The sequence below is a fragment of the Mobula birostris genome, chromosome 13 (genome assembly GCF_030028105.1).
Source record: "Mobula birostris isolate sMobBir1 chromosome 13, sMobBir1.hap1, whole genome shotgun sequence".
Taxonomy (NCBI): domain Eukaryota; kingdom Metazoa; phylum Chordata; class Chondrichthyes; order Myliobatiformes; family Myliobatidae; genus Mobula; species Mobula birostris.
Genome location: NC_092382.1, coordinates 32,574,387 through 32,588,818, shown reverse-complemented (window position 1 = coordinate 32,588,818; position 14,432 = coordinate 32,574,387). Strand labels below are relative to the sequence as shown.

The 14,432-nt window shown below is 45.8% G+C and overlaps 1 long non-coding RNA gene across 2 annotated transcripts; it reads left to right on the top strand.

Moving 5' to 3' along the window:
* Positions 1–18: 18 nt before the first annotated feature.
* On the top strand, positions 19–6,140 carry LOC140206697 (uncharacterized). 2 transcript variants are annotated; one of them, XR_011888357.1, is made up of 6 exons: positions 19–134; positions 1,671–1,726; positions 2,125–2,189; positions 3,382–3,423; positions 4,076–4,119; positions 4,493–6,140. It is a non-coding gene; the product is annotated as an uncharacterized lncRNA (long non-coding RNA). The 2 variants fall into 2 exon arrangements; XR_011888358.1 differs by lacking the exon at positions 4,076–4,119.
* Positions 6,141–14,432: the final 8,292 nt, after the last annotated feature.

Below are 14,432 nucleotides of genomic sequence, written 5' to 3'. Positions count from 1 at the left end.
TGTGTGTTAACAGAAAAAACAGATGGCAAATGTATCCTCAGCTCTGGCGCAATCCTGGGCATTGTGGTATTTTTCCTTGGCGTGATCATGATCGGCGTAGTCAGTGGATGGTTGATCACCAGGAACACTGACGGGTAAATGCATGTTTTTATTTTTTTTTCCCGAATGTCACCTCTACTTTCATTTAGTGCGGAAGATTTTTCTTTTTGGCAGAAGTGGGTTATTGGAAGCTTTAACGCGAATTTGCGATGCAGCCGGTGAACGAAGAAGGGGACACAAACTGGAGCTGGAGGAAATTGGCGAGTCAGGCATTATTTGTGGGGGAACATGAACAGACCCTTTTTAGATGCGGAGATGCAGGACGAGGAAGTGTTTCACACGGCACAACGGGTCCTGGGATTTGTTTCCGAAACAACAATTATTGAAGTCTGGAATGCGTGCATAGCAGGAACAGAACTATTGGCCGTGTTGAAAGTTATTTTTTCCTGCCTCCTCAGCATATGACAGGAGGCAAGCTAGGGATTCAGAAATGGTGCAGAAGAAATATACCAGAGCGGATACTGGGTTCAGGGACAGATTGTGCTTTTGGAAGCACGCTGTTTCCTGGAAGGCATTTTGAGTGGAGTTCATACTGAAACACATAAACATCGGAGTTCATATGTGAGTTTGAATTTGCTCTCCCACATCACTGAGTACAGGATTAAAGTCTAGAGACTCAAGATGAAAGAGGCAGCCATTACAAGTCAGGGTGAATGGTTACAACAGGAATTCTGCAGATGCTGGAAATTCAAGCAACACACATCAAAGTTGCTGGTGAACACAGCAGGCCAGGCAGCATCTGTAGGAAGAGGTGCAGTCGACTGCACCTCTTCCTACAGATGCTGCCTGGCCTGCTGCGTTCACCAGCAACTTTGATGTGTGTAGGGTGAATGGTTAGTTTGCCAGCAGTTTGCTGTTGGAACAGGGGAAGCTCTGTTTGCAGATTTCCTAAGGGCGGATCAGCTGCGGAATTTAAGAGGGAAATGGATAATTAAATGGTGACGATTCATGTCCAAGGTTCAGGAATGGAACACGGACGGTGCATTGGTGTAGATCCTCACCAGGCACTGAGGTCCTTTTCCGTGAGATAACGGATCTATGACTGAATATTACCCTGTCGATAACAATCAGTTTCAGTCACAGTGGAGCAGTTGGTCAATCCGCACGTCCCCGGTGTTTAAGGAAAATGGGGACTGCTCGGTCTCCACCTGTTGGCATTTTAAACCTCTTTACCCAAGGAGGAGCTAAAATTGATTAGCAACTCTAGAATTATGCCACAGATCAGGAGACATCCGTGGACAGAATCAGTATTATCTTGTACGTGGACGTGGCTTTCCTGAAGTGTGAGCATTTGTTTGAAAGTGGGCTGCGTTCATTAATGCAGGTGTGTCACTTTCTCCTGGAAAGCTGAGGTCCGAAATTCCAGAACGTTTTCTATCCATAACCCATTATGGTCACTGTTGTTGAGATCGAGTAGGACTGGAACAGGGTATCTAATAACAGGAACAGTATCAAGGAATGAATAGAAATTATCAAATGGAATTATAGGGGTCGTTCTCATTCGGTGGATCAGTGAAGGAAAGTGACATCCTGCCGAATTCATGTTTTGACCTTTGTTTCTGTTCATTCAGCATCAAAGATCCACCGCAATCCAAACACGACACGAGCACCAATTCCAGAAGAAAGAGTGAGTGAACCCCGTTTGAACTGTTCTATTACTGAGCCCACGGAAATCTAAACATTGCATTTAAATATGGAAGCTCATAGCGCACACAAGCTGGAGGTCGTTTTATCTTGCCTATCGTTTGGTATCCCAGTGAAAAAAGTTTAAATTTTGAACTGAACATTACAATATCAGGGGGAGATGGAATTGTAGTTTAGTGGACTTAATTTCCCTTCATATTGATCAATATAGGCCCTCAGTTACTGGTCTTCTGTACAAGAGATTACGTGTTTCTGACAACTGGATGGGACGTGGCTCACGCTATGGTTGCATTTTGTTTGGGGCCCGGATTGACGTCTGCAGTACTAACAACGGTCCCTACTGCTCTTCACCGTTGTGACATATCTGTTTTGATCCCACAGGCACCTTGGATACAAACGCTGCGGACGCATCGCAAAACTATGAAAATTTCCCAAGGAATGAGCAGGTTGGATGTTTGTATTATGTTCATGGTCTCAGTCATTGTTTTGCGAAGGAAAGATAAGAACATCGGTAATGTGATCGGTAGCGTCCATCGGGCCCTTGGGCACTGATTGGCCATTTATGTAGATCACTGGTTCACATTTCCAGTTAACTGAGGAACAACGCCTCAAAGTAGACCCAAACCAGATAGCAACGAACATGGACCTTTTCCTACCCGTGTTTTTGTTCACTTCCCTCTTGTTCCATTCTTCGCCCTCGACTCTTATCTCTTATCTTCACATGTCCATGAACTTCCCCGGAGACTCTCCATCTTCGATTTCTACCATGGTCCAGTTTCCTCTGTAATCGGATTCATTTTCCTTCAGCGCTTTACCTTCCCCACTCTCCAGGTCCACCATTCATCTTCCACATAGACAACCTTCCTCTCCCCCACTTATTGTTTTTTTTTTTAAATTCTGGCGCCTTTCTGCTTCCTTTCCAGTCCAGCAGAAGGCTTTCGGCCCAAAACGTCGAATGTTTATTAATTTTCATTGATGCTACCTGAAATGCTGTGTTCCTCCGGCATTTTGTGTGCGTTGTTCCGTATTTCCAGCACCTGCAGAACTTCTTCACCCGAGTTATTTGCTGTTTCTGCAGAATACATAATTGTTGTACAATGCAAAAAAGACAGCTCTTACTCTGAGTGGAATATATTTCATGAAGGATCCTCTTTAAATGTCCGGTCAAAGCGGGAAAGACACAAGTGGAAGCGGTGGTTAGGTCTGCACCTGCCGGACTGTGATCAGCGATGATCTATGTGAACGTTTAGAGAAATAGCAAATACGGTCAGCATCCTGAGGACGCAAGTCCATATCCCCTCTCTGTGACGTGCAAATTCTGATCAGGAATAATCTCTCAAGATGTTTGGTTCTGAAGGCGAGCTCCTCGTCAAATAACATTCATCATGCTACCCTTATTGCTGAATGCTTACAAATCATCTAATGCTGTCCGGAAGCGTTCCTGGTGTCAGAGAAAATATGTACTTTTCTGACACTGAATCCGAAACACGCAGTCTGTCGAACGGCGAATGATGCAATATGCTCCAATCAGCAGTGAATGTGAAAATTGATACTCCCTTTTTTATGTGCAGAGTCAGAATACAATTGTTGTGCACTTGGTTAAACGCTTCAATAGAAATCTTCATGTTCTCGTTCCAGGGCACAAGGAACAATGCAGATGATTGAAATTCCACTTATATGGTAAGGACTACATTTGCGTCAATGCCTTCTTGAAGTAATTGTTTCCACTTTACACAGTAAGAGACAGACGATGAGGTGAGACATTCCATAGCGGAAATGAAATCGAAGAGGCAGCAGTTGGGGACAAAGACATGGCGGATCCATTCATGAAGTATTATGTGTCAATCTTTGCTGTGGAGCAAACTATCAGTCTGACAGTGTCAGGACACGGGAGTGGCTAATAAGGAGAAGATGCAAGGCAAGCTGGAAGGGCTGAAGGTAGATGAATCACCTGGACTAAATGGACAAGATTAACTGCACCACACCATTCTGAAATGGGCCACTGAAGAGGTAGTAGAGGGATAATTACTGATATTCCAAGCTACAGATTGCTGTGGAATTGTTTCTGAGGACTGGAAAGTTGCAAATATCACTCTGATCTTTTGAAGGAAGAGAAGCGAATGACAAGGGATTATGCTCCCTTTCGCTTGGGGATCATGACTGTCTGTCTCTGATCCTCTTTTCATCATGGTCTGACTATTCCGTGTTACTTTCAGACAGAATTTATTAAATAAGCGCAAGTATTCTTCAGTATTATTGCTGTTCTCTTCTATCACAAAATGCTTTTAATAACAAAATGCTGCTAATCATGCTGATTTCCTCACATTAACAGGGACTTGTGCTGCAGGACCGTTCTGTTTACAGTGATCTGAAGAGGTATGTGAATGGAATATTGGGCTGACGATACACAGTGTCACTTGTAAAGGAAACGTATCTACTAATTTCAGGTCTGTGAGTTATGCAGTGCAATGGTTGTGTCCATGTATATACTACACTGTGATTAGCAGTTTCGAGACACGTAACAACGCAAGATTCGAGTTAGGCGGTATCATACAGCGTTTTATTGATATTGAAAGGAACAAATTTTCTGGGCCTGTATCTATATGAAATATACTAGTTGTTTTCAAGGTTGCATTGTCACGATGTTTTAGCACAGATTCGAAAATCGTCACCTCGTAATTCTCCTCACCAGCAGCAGCACTTCCGGGTTGCTGACGTAGTCAACATAAATGGTGTGTTGTTTCCTCAGATGACGTCACTGGTGAACGGAAGAGGATAGTTGGCAGGTGAATTGACACAGAGGATGGACAACCATCGAGGAAAAAGCCATCGTTCAGAATGTCTTTCCTTGTTTCTTTATAATTGTTCCCCATGTCTCCGTAGGATTCTCTCTGCGTTTCACATCCTCACGATGAAGATATCACTGAAGGTTTTGACTCGTTAGTATCAAAGCAGCTTAGTTTTCTCAGCTCAACCCAGACCTTACATCCCGTAATTGCCACCTTCACACTGCCACCAACATATTCCCTCTCAACGCTGCTGTGTGATACAATTTCTATACCCTCCTGACCCCCATCATGGGCCGATAGTTTTCTGACCACTTGGTACGCTCAGAAACATGAAATATCGTAGTGTTTCGCTCTCAACCCCCAGCATAGCTCCGTTATTCACTTGGCGTGAGGCCGGTTCAGCGGCACAAGCGGCCAAGTGGGAATAATTCCATTAATTTCACCCTTAGCGTCACGGAGCTCGCTGTGAGCAAGGGATACGTATTCGCCCACTGAATATTGTGTCAGTCTGCTCGTATTCAGCTTCCATTAGTGTCTCAGAGGCACAAACCCATTTGGACAGAGTGGTGGGGATACGAGGATGGGAGGCAGGAGTGTCTATCCAGGGACTAGAAAATACCTAATAAACTTTAGTGTTTCCAAGCGAAGCAGCAAATAACATAGTCTCTCTGCTCTTAAGCCTCAATCAACCCTATTTTACTCAGGTGCTGTTAGCATTGCGAGTTCGGAGATGAAGTCCGGCGTCATGTGTAATAAATCTGTAGATCTCCCTATCCAAAGTCCGTGAAGATTAATTGGTCATTGTAAAGTGTCCCGTGGTTAAGTTACTGTTAGAACATCGAACATAGAAGATAGAAATCTACAGCAAATTACAGGCTCTTCGGCCTACAATGTTGTGCCGATCATGGCACCTACTCTGGAAACGGCCTAGAATTACCCTGCCACACAGCCCTCTATGTTTCTAAACTCCATGCGCCGATCTCACAGACACTTAAAAGATCCCCACAACACCCTGGAGGAACTCAGCAGGTCGGGCAGCATCCGTGGAAAAGATTGGTCGACGTTTCTGGCCGGAACCCTTCGTCGGGACGTTCCGGCCCGAAACGTCGACCGATCTTTCCCACGGATGCTGCCCGACCTGTTGAGTTCCTCCAGCGTGCTCTGAGTGTTGCTTTGACCCCAGCATCTGCAGATTATTCTGTGTTTGCACTTAAAGATCCATTGCATCCGCCTTCGCTGGGAGTGCATTCCACGCACCCTGCACTCTCTGTGTGAAAATCTTACCTCTGACCTTCCCCTTGTACCGACCCCCAAATTCCATAAAGCTATGCTCTCTGGTGTTAGCCATTTCAGCTCTGGGGAAAAGCTTCCAGCTGTCCACACGATCAATCACCGTCATCGTCTTGTACACCTCTATCAGTCACCTCTCATCCTCCGTCGCTCCAAGGAGAAAAGGCGGAGGTCACGCAACCTATTCTGATAGACCAGGCTCTCCAACCCAGGCATCGCCCTCGTAAATCTCCTCTGTTAATGGGGTTTGTCGTCGGTTGCTGAAAGGCTATTCCGCGCTTTATGGCTGAATAATAAACGTAATAAAACAGAAAACTTTGCTGAAACCCTGAGTTGCCTCCTGATTTCTGCGTGAATTAGCTCAGTAAATGATTATCAATCCGAGTCACTGATTCAGCCTCCGTTACCAATGTTCCTGTACACCGAGATTATGACGTCACTTCCTGTTTGAAAAATCCTGATTTACCCCATAACCCGTTCACATCCCCTGGTTCTTCCACCAGTCTCCCTGGTGTCTATGTTTCACTGTAACGCAGTTACCTGATATTTTGTTGCGTATTATGGATTCAAACTTCTTCTTTCTTTGCTCTTTGGTTCGTACAGCTCAAGGTGGCTGGGGGGTGGCGAGGAGGGGGGAACAGACGTGAATAGGAACTGGCACCTCGGCCAACGAAAACCATCATGTGAGATTAGAACAATACATCTGCCGATATGAGATCAGCACACTTCCATTCCCCGCGTAAATGCCCAAATGACACTTAAACTGCAATTCACTGCTTCCCCTGACAGTGCGTTCAAGGCACCGACCACTCTCGGTATTTCATGTAAATCTGGATTTCACTTTTCCTTCTCTCACCTTCTCACTAATTCCTCTCGTATTTACCACCCGCCCCCAATTTGTGCTTTCCGTATTTTTTTTTCTTTCATTTGGATAACATGAATCAAATTATATCAGTATGGGCTCCTGCAGCCATTAACCCATAGTATTCAAGCTGATTGTGTTGTCTTCTGTCACTGTTGGAATTCAGCAATTCACCTTGCCGCTGTCCACCTGAATATAATTTTCTTTTTGCGTGTACCCCTGAATCTCACGCAGATCGCTTTGAATTCCACTCAGTTACATGAAAATGATTTGATAACCTGAGTCCATTCCAGCTGCCCTGACTCTGGGACCAGTGGACTGTCTGTCACCACCGGGAGAAATAGAGAGGCCTCCGGTAGCTCGCACAGCGCCTGCTGTCTCGACATTTCGGTCTCCCCAGATGCTTCAGTCGGCGAAATCGGCGAGGAATCGGGTCACACCCAGAGCCTCACCCCGAAAGCACTCGTCGCCGAAGCAGCTCCAGAAAATCCGGAAATAATGCAGGCCGCTTGGCAGTTTCCCAGAACGGGAACACGTAGTCCGGGAAGGAGACGAAGGGTGGGAATAAGGGAACTCTTTTTGGACTGGCAAACGGTGACGAGTGGTGTTTCACAGGGTCTGTGTTGGGAAAGGTTCCTTTCCGTCAGATGTCAATGAGTGGGATGGGGGTAGTCATGGTTTTGTTGTAAGGTTTGCAGACGATTGGAAGATAGATGAAGAGATATCAAATTAGAGAGGCTAAAGAAGGACTCAGACAGATTGGGAGAATGGTCAAAAGAGGCAGTTGGAATGTACTTTCGGAAGTGTTTGAGCATGCACTTTGGGGGATGAAATGGAAGGTTGACTGTTTGCTAAATGGAAAGGAAATACAAGACAAAAACTGGGGTACAAAGGGACTTGGGATTCCCTGTGCAGGATTCGCTAAAGGTTGACTTGCAGGATCAGTCTCTGATGACGAAGGTAAAAGAGGTGTTGGCATTCATTTCAAGAGGACTCGAATATAGAAGCAAGATGCAATATTAAAACTTCATAATGCCCTGGTGAAAGATCACTTGTGGCATTGTAAGCAGGTCTGAGCCGTTTGTCTGACAAACGATGAGCTGAAACTGATGAAGAGTTCAAAGCAGCTGTGTGGAAGTCATTCCAGGGTAGAATGGCTTGTTCAATGAATAGCTTTCAATGGCCCTGGGCCTGTATACAGCGAGTTCAGAAGAATGAGGGGTGACCTCAATAAAAGCTCTCGAATGGTGAAAGGCTTTGAGAGATTGGATGTGGAGAGGATGTTTTCCATAGTGGGGGAATCTAGGACCAGTTGACACAGAGAGAGTGGATGTGGAGAGGATGTTTCTTATGGTGGGAGAATCTAAGACCAGAAGACACGTCCTCAGGATTAAAAAGCGTACATATGAGAAGAAGATGACACTCGAAAAATAAAAAAAAAGAGGCGATAGGAGATCTGAGATGGACGTGGTCTGTTCTGGCGCACCCTCGGTGACCCGTGTTCAGTCACGCTCCCCATCTTCTCTGTCTCTCTGTTGGTGTTTATAAAGAGTTAACTTTCTGTCGATCTAGTTTCTGCAGATGGCAATCGGCTGCTTCCCTTGTTGTAAACAAAGTCGGTTCCGAACAAACTGGCATTGTGTAACACATACTTCCCGAGCTCAATTCTAAGAAAAACCAAGAGAAAAAACAAAAAAACTTCTCACGAATGTCAGCCTTTGACGAGCTTAGTCCTATGTTGTCAGGTTAGAGATCCTGTCTCAAACTTTCTTTTATCCTTATACTGTCCGCAACATCTGTTGTCAGATGAGCACAGGGGAACAGCAACACAAAACAATTCTCCGGTCCTCTAACATGCCGAATCATTCAGTAGAATATGTCCAAAACACTTCACTCCCAGGTCCCTATCACACTCGATCCCCTGCCAACTCACCCCTCCCCGACCATTCCATTATTCTTCTTCCAGACTTTAAATGCCTCCGAGTAATCCGAGAGATTGATAGGTTCTTGATTTGACATGGCATTAAAAGGTAACGGGGAGAAGGCTGGGAACTGGATAAAGAATGGTAGGGTGAAGGAACCATGGGTGACAAGTGAGGTGGAAAATCTAGTCAGGTGGAAGAAGGCAGCATACATGAGTTTTAGCAAGCAAGGATCAGATGGGTCTATTGAGGAATACAGGGAAGCAAGAAAGGAGCTTAAGAAGGGGCTGAGAAGAGCAGGAAGGGGGCATGAGAAGGCCCTGGCAAGTAGAAACATAGAAACATAGAAACTAGGTGCAGGAGTAGGCCATTCGGCCCTTCGAGCCTGCACCGCCATTTATTATGATCATGGCTGATCATCCAACTCAGAACCCCGCCCCAGCCTTCCCTCCATACCCCCTGACGCCCATAGCCACAAGGGCCATATCTAACTCCCTCTTAAATATAGCCAATGAACTGGCCTCAACTGTTTCCTATGGCAGAGAACTCCACAGATTCACCACTCTCTGTGTGAAGTAGTTTTTCCTAATCTCGGTCCTAAAAGGCTTCCCCTCTATCCTCAAACTGTGACCCCTCGTTCTGGACTTCCCCAACATCGGGAACAATCTTCCTGCATCTAGCCTGTCCAATCCCTTTAGGATCTTATACGTTTCAATCAGGTCCCCCCTCAATCTTCTAAATTCCAACGAGTACAAGCCCAGTTCATCCAGTCTTTCTTCATATGAAAGTCCTGCCATCCCAGGAATCAATCTGGTGAACCTTCTTTGTACTCCCTCTATGGCAAGGATAGGGTAAAGGAAAACCTCAAGGCATTCTTGAATTACGAGAATGAAAAAAAAGGATGACAGGAGTGAAGGTAGGACCGATTAGAGATAAAGGTGGGAAGATGTGCCTGGAGGCTGTGGAAGTGAGCGAGGTCCTCAATGAATACTTCTCTTCGGTATTCACCAATGAGAGGGAACTTGATGATGGTGAGGACAATATGAGTGAGGTTGATGTTCTGGAGCATGTTGATAATAAGGGAGAGGAGGTGTTGGAGTTGTTAAAATACATTAGGACAGATAAGTCCCCGGGGCCTGACGGAATATTCCCCAGGCTGCTCCACGAGGCGAGAGAAGAGATTGCTGAGCCTCTAGCTAAGATCTTTATGTCCTCGTTGTCCACGGGAATGGTACCAGAGGATTGGAGGGAGGCGAATGCTGTCCCCTTGTTCAAAAAGGTAGTAGGGATAGTCCAGGTAATTATAGACCAGTGAGTCTTACGTCTGTGGTGGGAAAGCTGTTGGAAAAGATTCTTAGAGATAGGATCTGTAGGCATTTAGAGAATCATTTTCTGATCAGGGACAGTCGGCATGGCTTTGTGAAGGGCCATCGTGTCTAACAAGCCTGATGGAGTTCTTTGAAGAGGTGATCAGGCATATAGATGAGGAGAGTGCAGTGGATGTGATCTATATGGATTTTAGTAAGGCATTTAAGAAGGTTCCACACAGTAGGCTTATTCAGAAAGTTATAAGGCATGGGATCCAGGGAAGTTTGGCCAGGTGGATTCAGAATTGGCTTGCCTGCAGAAGGCAGAGGGTGGTGGTGGAGGGAGTACATTCAGATTGGAGGATTGTGACTAGTGGTGTCCCATAAGTATCTGTTCTGGGACCTCTACTTTTCGCGATTTTTGTTAACGACCTGGATGTGGGGGTAGAAGGGTGGGTTGGCAAGTTTGCAGACGGTACAAAGGTTGGTGGTGTTGTAGATAGTGTAGAGGATTGTCAAATATTACAGAGAGACATTGATAGGATGCAGAAGTGGGCTGAGAAGTGGCAGATGGAGTTCAACCCGAAGAAGTGTGAGGTGGTACACTTTGGAAGGACAAACTCCAAGGCAGAGTACAAGGTAAATGGCAGGATGCTTGGTAGTTTGGAGGAGCAGAGGGATATCGGGGTACATGTCCACAGATCCCTGAAAGTTGCTTCACAGGTGGATAAGGTAGTTAGGAAAGCTTATGGGGTTGTGAGCTTTTATAAGTCGAGGGTTAGAGTTTCAGAGTCGAGGTGTAATGATGCAGCTCTATAAAACTCTGATTAGGCCACACTAGGAGTACTGTGTCCAATTCTCGTCACCTCACTATAGGAAGGATGTCGAAGCACTGGAAAGGGTACAGAGGATATTTACCAGGTGCTGCCTGGTTTAGAGAGTATGCATTATGATCAGAGATTAAGGAAGCTAGGGCTTTACTGTTTGGAGAGAAGGAGGATGAGAGGAGACATCATAGAGGTGTACAAGATAATAAGAGGAATAGATAGAGTGGATAGCCAGCGCCCCTTCCCCAGGGCACCACTGCTCAATACAAGAGGACATGGCTTTAAGGTAAGGGGTGGGAAGTGCAAGGGTGATATTAGAGGAAAGTTTTTTACTCAGAGAGTGGTTGGTGCGTGGAATGCACCAGCCCTTAATGATGGATCAGCAATGCAATCGTGATCAGCTTCATGCTGTTGGCTGTTAACATTTCAGAGTATCTGATCTGTGTCAAGCACATTAATGCAACTACAGAGGATGAGAGAAAATAAAAACATAGCAATTGAGATATTTAACCGGGTGTTAGGACAGAGTGGTTGGGATTGTTGCTGAGTATTTTAAGGGATGAATCTTTGTGTTGTTGGCAAGGCTGGAATTTATCACCGCTCCCTTACCAAAACCCTCACTCAGGTGTTTCTGGTGGGCTGTCTCCTTAAACTATCAGAGTACGTGGTACGTCACCAATGATCGTAGAAAAAAATCTATAGATGTACCAGGGAGAGCATTTTAAAAACCAAGAGCAGACAGATTCAGCAGGAAGGATTGAGCTTCTCGGGATCGGGTGCTAAGGGAGGTTGGTTGATTTGTCCAATATCAATGTGTGTTGATAGATTACAGAATGAACATAGTCTCTCCACTGAGACATACCTCAGCGGGATATGGTCACCAGGAATGGAATGTTAAAATTGTACAAGGCATTGGAAAGGCAATATTTGGAGTACTGTGTACAGTTCTGGTCACCGAAGTGCAGGAAAAATGTCAACAAAATAGAGAGAGTACAGAGAAGATTTACTAGATGTTACCTGGATTTCAGCACCTAATTTACAGAGAAAGATTGAGCAAGTTGGGTATTTATTCTTTAGAGCCGAGAAAGTTGAGGGGGGACTTGATAGAGGTATTTAAATTTATCAGGTGGATAGATACAGTTGACGTGGATAGGCTTTTTCCATTGAGAGTGGGAGAGATACAAACAAGAGGACATGAATTGAGTTTTAGGGTGCAAAAGTTTCGGGGTAACACATGGGGGAACTTCTTTACTCAGCGAGTGGTAGTTGTGTGGAACGAGCTTCCAATAGAAGAGGTAGAGGTAGTTTAGATATTGTCATTTAAAGTAAAATTGGACAGCTATATGGACAGGAAACGAATGGAGGGTTATGGACTGAGTGCAGGTCGGTGGGACGAGGTGAGAATAAGAGTTCGGCACGGACTAGAAGGCCCGAGATGGCCCGTTTCCGTGCTGTAATTGCTATATGGTAAAACGGTTGTATGGAAAACAATTCCCAGGGGAATATTTTCAGCAGAGAGTTGTGGGGATTGTTCCTTAGTATTTTAAGGGATGAATCTGGGTGCTGTTGTCAAGGCTGGTATTTATCACTCCTCCCTCACCAAAACCCCTCACTGAGGTGTTACTGGTGGGTTCCCTCCTTGAACTGTCAGACCCTGTCTGGGGAAGGTGGTCCCAAAGTGCTGTCAGGTAGCGGGTTCCGGGAATCGGACCCGCACTGTGATGCAGGCAGGACGGGCAGATTTCCGAGTGGCGGGATAAGCGGGTGGCGCTATTCGTTCATCTTATTGCTGCCATTCGCCCCCACGGCGAGAGCGATAGAGAGGGTGCGAGGGAGGAGGTGGGAGGTGGGGTGCGGCGGTGGGTGCAGTGGTGGGGGTGGTGGTCGTAGGTTGACGTATAATAGTCCTGGTGAGTAACTGCACTGCATTCTATAGACTGTGCACACATCGGCTGTTAAGTGCCGCTGGTGGAGGCAGGGAACGTTAACGTTGTTATTGTATCCGTTAGTTCTGTTGCAGTGTCTAACGCTACACTGTCTGCTAGCAACAGATAAGAGAGAAATGGGGAACTGCGGTAATCACTTCCCATATTTCTTCAGCAGTTCAATTCAAACAGAAATGCTGTCAAAAACAACTCAGTTCCCCCTCCATCGATCACCTCACCCCACAGGCCAGTTCATGCTGAAAAACATACAAACAGTTTTACAGATCGATGTTAGTTATAGCTGGTTTTTTTCTCCCCCTTCAGGACTGAAGGCTGTAGTACGTAGAGTATTCACACCTGGCCAAACCCTTCTTCACCCACTCTCAAGCATTCAGTCAGTTCCAAGGGGCTGTAAAAAAACTAAACCACGTGCCACACATCCCATCCCCCAAGAAGCTTCCAGGGCATCGCAGGGGGAGCAAACACTCAATACTGCAAGAGCTCGGTAGGTTCAGCAACACCTGCAGAAGATCGACGTTGTAGGTCGAGACCCTTCACCAGGAGTGGAAAGGAAGAGGTGTATCAAATTATGATGGGTATAGATAGAGTGAATGCAAGCAGGCTTTCTCCTCTGAGGCAAGGGAAGAAAAAAAAAACAGAGGACATGGGTTAAGGGTGAGGGGGAAAAAGTTTGAAGGGAACATGGGGAGGGGTTTCTTCACACAGAGAGTGGTGGGAGTATGGAATGAGCTGCCAGGCGAGGTGGTAAGTGTGTGTTTTTTTAACATTTAAGAATAAATTGGACAAACACATGGATGGGGGGTGTATGGAGGGATATGGTCCGTGTGCAGGTCAGTGGGACTAGGCAGAAAATGGTTCGGCACAGCCAAGAAGGGCCAAAAGGCCTGTTTCTGTGTTGTAGTTTTTCTATGGTTTCTATGGTTTCTATGGAAGTAGCCAAGAAGCTGGAACAAGAATGCGAGAGGAGGGCAAGTCGGTCAAGCTGAAAGGCCAGTGATGGTGACTTCAGTGGTGACCGGATTGTTGTTCAAACCCATCTGCCGAGCAGTGACTGAATCCAGTCCGACCCCCGTGAAGCAGCAGGGTCAGCAACAATGTGGCCACTTGGCAATGGCAGTGATTCCGGGAGGCAGCCTGGGAAGGGGGTGAAGCTTTATTCAGCATGAAAATGTTTTGAAAATTAAACGGTGTCATCTCTCTAACATCTTTCAAGAAGGCAATGTGTGGCGGGGAAGACTACCGTCTCTCGGCAGAGTCCAGACATTGACTTGCGGGCAAGAGTGGTTTTAATCTCCTTGTTCCTTACATTTCTCAGACTCTGTGAATTCTGGGAGGTGACATGCTGTGTTTGAATGATTAATCGCATCCTTTGCTGGATCTTTCACTCTTTAGGCTGTTTGTGAAACAGATATGAATCTAGCTCTCCCTCCCTCTCTCCACCACCGCCGATCTTATAGAAACTTAATAGCCTACAGCACAATATAGGCCTGTCTGCCCACAAAGCTGTGGCGATCATGTCCTTACACTAGAAATAAACTAGGATTATCCACATTCCTATGCTCCATGTACATATCCAGGGGTCTCTTAAAAGTCATTACCGTATCTGCCTCCACCCAAAGTCCATTACACGCAATCACCACTTTCATCGTAAAAAAACTTACCCCAAACATTTCCTCTGTACCTACCTAAAGCACTTTAAAGCTGTGCCCTCTTGCGTTAGCAATTTCATCCCTGGGAAAAGTCCTC